The sequence below is a fragment of the Myiozetetes cayanensis genome, unplaced genomic scaffold, assembly GCF_022539395.1.
Source record: "Myiozetetes cayanensis isolate MyiCay16 unplaced genomic scaffold, myiCay2020 scf13, whole genome shotgun sequence".
Taxonomy (NCBI): Eukaryota; Metazoa; Chordata; class Aves; order Passeriformes; family Tyrannidae; genus Myiozetetes; species Myiozetetes cayanensis.
This window is the reverse complement of record NW_026086937.1, coordinates 7,384,323-7,392,544: the sequence shown is the minus strand read 5'-3', so window position 1 is coordinate 7,392,544 and position 8,222 is coordinate 7,384,323.

The following is an 8,222-nucleotide window of genomic DNA, read 5'->3' as shown; positions in this document are numbered from 1 at the left end:
CTGTGCAGAGCCTCAGCTGGGAAAAACCTTTGAACCAACTGCAAAGGAAGCCCCTTCCAGCCTTTTCACCCTGGAAAAAGGAACCAGGGGGATAAGGGTTCCTCAGTTCTTCTCTCATTGCCCAGATTTCACAGCTGGGGAGAACCCAAGATAACTTTCACAGAAGAAGATAACATCTCCCAAGGCTGAGGTTTGGTCAGGTCTGGGCACACAACACTCAGTTTTGGAGGTCAGACCAAATGGAGGTCTGAAAGACTTTCAAATGTGCCAAACTGACATAAAAATCTAGTTGGTGGCAGTAAAAGATGCAGAACTGAGTCTAGATTACAAAACAAAGTCACAAAGCTTTCAGTGGTTCAGATGCAGCTCATACTGTGCAGAACTATTACAAAAACACTGCTCCAAAAGCACTTCCCAACATCTGCACTTTTTAAAGTCACAATTAAGGGCTGCTGAATGTTCTGTTCCTGCTGTTTTTCCTAAAAATCATGTCTTGGCAGAAAAAACAATGTTACATCTTTTCTGCTGCAATGTCCTTCCTATGCCAGCTACAATGCCAAGCATTATTTATAGTCACATAAAGCCAGAATGAGCTTATACAAGACTGCCTTAGTAAACCCAAATTAAATTGCAAACAGATCCACTTCTTTGTGTAGCAAATTTGTTATCACAAATCCAGGATCTAGAGAAGTGAAAGCCTCTGTAACAGAAAAGCCCATCAGTTGAGTCCTGTTTTCCTCACTCAGGTAGAATCATATAATCATGTAGGTTGGAGAAGACCTTTAAGGTCATCAAGTCCAAGTGTTAACCCAGTACTACCAATCCTAAACCACGGACGAAACCCTGTTCCCTAAGCACCACATCTACATGTCTTTTAAATACTTCCAGAGATGGTGATTCCTGCAAGAAGTTGGAGTCTCCCTTGCCCTCAGCAGGACGGGATGAGGCAGAAGAGCTGGGCTGGCAGCACCCCTGCCCCTCTGCCCAGTACCTCCCTTGCAGGTGCGAGGCACTGCAAAGCCACGCAGGAACCATCAGGTCTGTTCTCTTATCATAATTTTGCATTCCAGCCTTTCACAAAATTAACCCTGACCTACACCACTGTAGCCTGGTTTACAGTCAGACAATTGTTTCAAGGTAACACAGCAGCAGTTTGGAGAACTTGGAGAAGAAAGCAAACTGGAAACACAGCCCTGAGGGATGGTGCCATTGAGCACTGGAGAGCAGGTGATGTGACTCACCCCAGGACTGTGCATTACAGGATGCTGATTATGGCTCAAGAACAGCAGGGAGATACAGGTATGGAAAGAGTGGGGAGTATCTGAAAGTGGGGGACACACCATGAGAATGAGACCTGCATTAGACCGTGACATAAAATTTCAAAGGGACCAGGTGAAAACACTGAAAATAATGGGCATCTTGCAATGAAAGCATTGTCAGCTCTGGTGTTATTTCTTTGCAAAACTAGGAGCTTTTCCCTGTAACAATCAAGAGGAGGGTGTGTGCACACATATGTAGACACCAGGTATTTCTTAAAGCCTATTTTCAACATACTTTTAAAATTATTAAAAAAAAAAAAATCAAGGGGGAAATTTCATCTTGCAACCATCTTCTTTCAAGCATGCTGTAGGGTTTTCAAACCCCAAGCCACAGTGACTATTTAAGGGAAGACACAATGAAAACACTTCCTTCCCCTGGAGCTGTTGCTAGAGATGCAGTCCTCAACTGACAGTCCTTTCTTCCCCGAGGAGGAACCCAGTGCTAGGTACTGTACACTAGACATGCCTGTGACCCCATTTTCTCAACTCAGCCCATCCCTTCCTCAGAACATTCCTACAAAATCCGTAATTGGTACACAGGCCCAGTGCTCAGCCACAAAACACCCATAAACCCTCTTCTAATCAGCAGAGCTGAACAGCACAGCCCATGATGGCATATCCCACACTCCACAGCTTTTTTCACACATCCGACCACAACACACCACACAAAAGATGTTTCCAGCAAACTTTTTTGTACGAGTCTGGGCTTACATCAGGTTCTTAAATTAGTGCAGTGTAGGTTACTGCCCTATAATGCCAAAATGTCATGGTATTTGCAAAGAGGAGAAAACTATTTACGCTAAGATTTTTTTCAGAAGCACTGAAGTCCCCATCAAAGAGTGCTCAAAATCCTTCTGGAAATTGCTTCTTCACTCTATTTTAATCTCCCTATAGAAATAACTCATTTAACTGGGGCAGAGATGCTGAACAAGCAATGAAAAGGTCAATCCTAGCAACGAGAGCTATTTCAGTCTGAGGTATTATACCACACCTATCTACATTAACAACACTTTAGCAAGGTTGCAAAGCCAGGTGTCCAATGGTTCAGAGATCCACTGAGCTTTTGTCTTGCTTCCTGAAAAGCCTGTATGATGATATAGTCTAATTACATGATAACATCTTACTTTTCCCCAGCAGTTCCCCGTCTCATTCAAGACACAGAATAAAGGACAATATTACATTTCATCTGCTGTGACCTGTACTTACCCTGTGTTCCTCTTTACTGCACACTGCTCAAAGCATGCACTCAAGAAAAATATTTCTTTACAGTCTCTTCCAGTGCTCAGCTCTTGCATCTAAGCACTTCAAACAAATTATTTTCACAATAAAACAGGGATATGAGGTGCTTTTACTTTGTGTATAGCAAACAGACTCTGCACCTGAGATAATGCACTCCAGAGCACCTCAGGCAGATAACACCAGCTGTCAAAGCTCTTGACCTGATATTTGGTTCTTGACATAGAACAAGACACAGTCAAAACTGGCTTAAGATGATGTTTAGAACTCTGTGAACTGACTGGAAGATAATGGATATACAAATATCCAAGTCAGGAGACTCTTCACTCCTAGTTTTCTTTTCCCATCTCTTCATTTAGCTTTTATCCTTTCTGCAGGACAGCCACACTCCTCCTCTAGAGCTCCTGGATGTCACATGGCCACCAGAAAAGGATGTGGAAAAACACATTTCTGGGGTAATGGCTATGTACCCTTGGAACTAAAGCGAGGCATTGCCAGGGTGAGCTGGGAGGCAGCTCCCAAAGCAAATCAAGTCTGTCTGCAAGGCTGGAGAGCACGTAAAGACCTCTCACTTGGTCAGGTTTGGATGGCTCTTCCCCACAGGAGCAGAGGCCACCCCATTAAACCAAAACATCCTGTATTGGAAAGTGTAGTCTACAGCTCAGTAGCCTTATACCTTTATAAAGAAAAGTTAATAAAACAAACAGTACCTGTATAAATACATGTGCCACTCTTGCTGAAGCTTCCCAGAAACATCCAGCTTGATGCAGATATGCAAACTGCCAAGTTTTAGTCCATGGTACTCACGTTCTGATGACGTTTAGAAGGGCCACCAGACCACTTTCCCTGAAGGTCCAGGGATTAGCTCAGTGGGTTAGAGCGTGGTGCTAATGCCACCAAGGATGTGGGTTTGATCCCTACATGGGCCATTCACTGCAGAGTTGCACTCAGTGATCCTTGTGGGTCTCTTTCAACTCAGAATATTGTTTTTCCAGCTCCATTAAACCCCTGCAGTATGAACAAGTGGAAGCAGCAGTTCCCAGGCAGGCCCACTGCTGGCTGACAGGGCACCCCAGGGCCGCAGGCTGTCACCTGGGGGCTGTTGGGCTCTCTGCACACCCCCTGTTCCAGCTGCCATGGAAACAAAGGTGATGTCAGCACCAAGATGGAAGCAGGGTTGAAAGGGTGAACTCAACAACTGCACACGGACTGGGAGCAACTGAAGTCAAGAACACCAATATCTCAGCTTGCATTTGTCTACTGCACATCTAAAACTGCACTTGCAAACTTCTACGTTTGAACCTGGCACTTTTGATGTTCCCAACACCCCTTTAGTATCCTGGGCTGAAGTATGGACATTGCCATTCCATAACAAGAGGCACAAAAGTGACAAACACACAGGAGCACCTCCCTTCCCACAGGCACATCAGTCAGCAGAGCAAGCTCTGCAGCTTTTCCCAGGAACTAAAAGCAGCAACATTGGAGCAAAAGTATTGAGTGTCAGTGGTGATGATGAGAAAGTTTTGTCAGGAAAGAACAGATACCATCTGACACATGGAACAGCAGCAGTAATTTGGAAATTAGAGACCCAGGCATATGCTTTCTAAAATTATCCGTGAAACTAAAACCAAGGGCAACATACTTAAAATGCTCTTACCCCAAGGCTGCAGACAGCCTGCATGCACACTGCAGGACTGCTGTCTGAGCTGGACTGGCCAAGCAGCCTCCCCTGTGCTGGGCCTGGAATCTGCCTTTGGATGAGCACAGACTCCAGCATTAGCCTGTCCATCCCCACCTCGGATGCCGATGTCTCCAGCACCACGTGTTGCTGTAACACTACAAGACACTCAGACATACCTTGGGTAGTTCTTGTTTTGTGCCAGATTGGTCAAAATATTCCACATTTATTTTAGTGCTGCCTAATTGACTTTCCTCCCTCCAGGACAGCACTGAGCACAGCCAGAACATTTATTTGTTTGATGTGATTTTCAACTAACTGCAGAAAAAAGTGGCTTCCCAGTCAGTCTCTCAAGGACAAAAGTGAGAGTGCAGACAATATTTGTCTGAAAATAGCCCCAGTTGCCACTCATGACCCTGCCCTCAGACAGCTATTCCTGGGTGGTGGCTGCCCAATAACTCACCCTGCACTAACAGAGGGGGAAGAGCCCTCCTGGCACTCAGCAGCACTGGGTCAGTGACAATCACATACAGACAAGGCAAAACATGGGCACTGGTTAACCAGGACAGTGCTCAAGGATGTTCATTTAACTCAGCCACAGCTTCCCCAGGGGAGCTTGCAACAAAAATGAAGTGCCCGAGTACCCGTGAAGCACCATGAGATACATCAACCACCAGCTCTGCAAGGTTCTCTTTTTACCAGCCAATCCTCACCTTCTCCTCACTCTATCAAAACATCCAGTTTCAATCTCCTGGTGTCAAAACAAGAGATTTTGACACCAAACAGTGCAGCAGAAGTGCTTTACTTTACACCACTTGCACTCCAGGGATACAACCCTTGGAAATCAGTGACCCTAGTTCTTCCCAGGGCTGTTGCTGTTCTGGGGAGCATGGGAGCAGTGCCACAGTACATGAGACAAGGTCAACACAGTCTTTGCTGCACATGAAAGAGGCAAACTGAGAGGAAGCCCATAGTGAGAATGCAGGCCTAGGAACAGCCCTGCTGTGGACAGCCACAAGCAGGAGTCACTTCTTGTGCCTCTCAATGACACACTGTCGTGATTCAACACATGCCATCCCACCTGCACAAGTGCATAAACAGGGAAGATGGACTCAGCAGTATTGGAAGTACCCAAATGTTTGGGAAAGGACTTGGATGGCAAAGGGAACGACTTAATGGGGCGTGTCACATAAAAAGTGAGAATAGAAACAGTGACAGCGGAGGAAAAAAAAGATGAATAGGGGCATTAAGGTGGCATCATTAGCCTAGCAGAGGGAACAGCAAATAAGCAACCAGGCTGGGAGAAAACATGTGGGATTTACATAGGCAGCTGGATCATCAGACAACATATGGCCATATTAACAATGAAGCTCTCATGAAGTCATTGAAGAATGAATTCTGCCACAAAGCCTGAAAGCACAAAGTTTACTTAAAAGGATAGACAAACCCCAGTGAGTTACGCATGTTCTTCAAAAACTAACATGCAGAAGGCACAACATCATTTCATGCTAAACCTGCAGTCAGCTGCACTTGGACTAGACCCTCAACCTTGGCAGTTCAACGGTGCTATTTTGATCTGGTACCCATGAGCACAAACACCACATTTTCCCCTCTGTGCTCAGGCTGTTAACCTACAAGAACCTGCCGTGCTCTCTACTGACAATGTCATGGTTTGCTGGTGTGAGAAGGTTAAGGAGTGGGATAATGAACTCATTCTCAACCTGTACCCTCTAAACCAGCAATAGAACTGGGTACGTGAGGTGAGCTCAGACAATCTGGACACACAGACAGGGAGGGCACTCCTTCTCTCCAGAGGGAGAACTGGCAATCCTGCAGTATCACTCTGAACTTTGTATAAGGTAATCACTTCAAATATTTCAGGTCAAAACCCACCCAAAAGAAAGGAAAAAAACTTGCTCTGCACAGCAGACCCAGCTAAAGCTGTGCACCAGTCCTTCAGCAGCACGTGGGCTGGGCAGCAAAATCTACCTCACACTTATGAGTGGGGCTGCTTGTTTTAGGACATCTGCCTCAGTGAGACACTGAATAAGGGCATCACTCCTTCCCAGCAGCATGCCCTGTTGTCATCCTTACCAGTACTGGGTGGGGCCCTTGCCTGACATCTGCACTAAGGAAAACAGACAGGTCAATGCTTCTGAATTTTGGCACCCTGAGCAGGGAGTGCCAAGCCCTTGCTGAGCACAGGCAGCATGCCCTTGCAGTCTCATATCCATCAACATTATTATCCAGTAAATGCCACAGTTCTCCCCTCACTACTGGTTTTACACTGCAGTCAAGGCCCCCAGAGCCAGCAGTCCCACACATTTGCATCTCCTGCAGTGCTTCAGCCCTGCTAGCATTGAAGACTGAGGCCAGAGTCAGGATTAGCATTTGATGCCTTTAGGATCTTGTGGCTAATAAAGACCAGGAAAATGGTATGAAAGAAACCAGGAGCTGTTTCAGAAAATTGAGACAGGTGACAGGGAACAAAAATCCTTCTCAAACTCTCCAGAAAAAAACTGAGGTTTGGGTTTGACAAGATGATCTCAGGTCTCATAGAGGCAAAAGATCAGGCACAATACAAAAGAAAACATGTAAATATTCATGCCTGGCTTTATGCCTCTTTAAAAATTCAATCCAGCTTCAGTCCTAATTTTCTTATCATTGCTGTCACCATGTATCAACAATGTGCTATTGATGTATATGCCCAGTGTAAAGATTAATTGGAGAACCACAACTCAGGAGGGGCAATTTAATTCCATCCTGCAGGTGCTCTGCAGTATTTCATGCAATTTGTGGTCAGGACAATTTTATTAGTTCCATGCAAGAAGACTCACGCCAAGTGCTGTTGCTCAGCCTTGGGTAGCAGAAGCTGCTCCACAAATTCCAGGTCAAAAGAAGAGGCTGGGGAGGGGACAAGACAGGGAATCTGGTAGGGGGTACCTGTTAGTTTAAGGACAGAAAACAGAGAGAGATCAAATATATCAGGATGAAAGGCAAGTGCACAGACCTTTATTTCAGACTGAGAGGGACTCTCACAGCAAGGGTTGGGGCAATGATGCCATTGCTTTTGGCTCCAAAGACTGGAAAGTCAGAGATTGTGCGGTGGAATTTCCTTTCAGTTGCCTCAATGTTTTCAAGAATAAGAACTAAGCCTGATATTTACTCCTGGTTTTGGGAACAATTATCCAACAGCATGAAACTCCTTCACCTAATTTGGACAAAAGCAAAGCAAAGACTATCAGATTAATCCTGCTGGTACAAAAACCATTACAAAAATGCATTAACAGATGTTGTGCCACTACTTCAGGGAGACAAAAATATGACAAAAGATAGTATTACTGAGGACAGGAGAATGAAGCTCTGCAGCCACTCTGCTCAGTCCAGATTCAGGTGCTGGGAGAAATGAGAAACTACATATTTTAAAATAGAAAAACATGTCCAAAAAGAAATTCTGGCAGTTGACAATCAGCTTTACAGTTAGAAAGCTCTGAATAAGAGGGTCTACAGAAATACATTTTTACATATTTTTTGCATCAGCTCTTAAAGTCAGATCTCAGTCCTGCAGCTGACTCTGAGCTCTGCTCATGGTGCAGGAACTCTTAGAGGTCTCGCCAAGACTGCCTTTTCTGTAATTTAATATAAACGCCAATTTCAGTGTGCAAATTATCTGTGAGGCCAGCTCTTAGAAAAGCTGGCTATCCTCAACTCCCAGGAAAGTCAAGGAGAGTCAAAGAATCCATAAAGGCACAGGATAAGAGTAAATTAGAAAATGGATGATTACCATGTTATAAAATCCTGATACATTCAGTTAGTTAATGCTTCTGAAGAATACAAGGGTAGGCAATAATAGGAGCTAGCAGTTCATTCCAAAGAATTAGAGGAAACTAGAGGCAGTAAAATTCTGCATTTCAGCCTAAATATTGTTAATGTGTTTCTAAATAGGTGGGGGGAAAAGTCAGCTGTAAGTATTCTCTACACAGAATAAT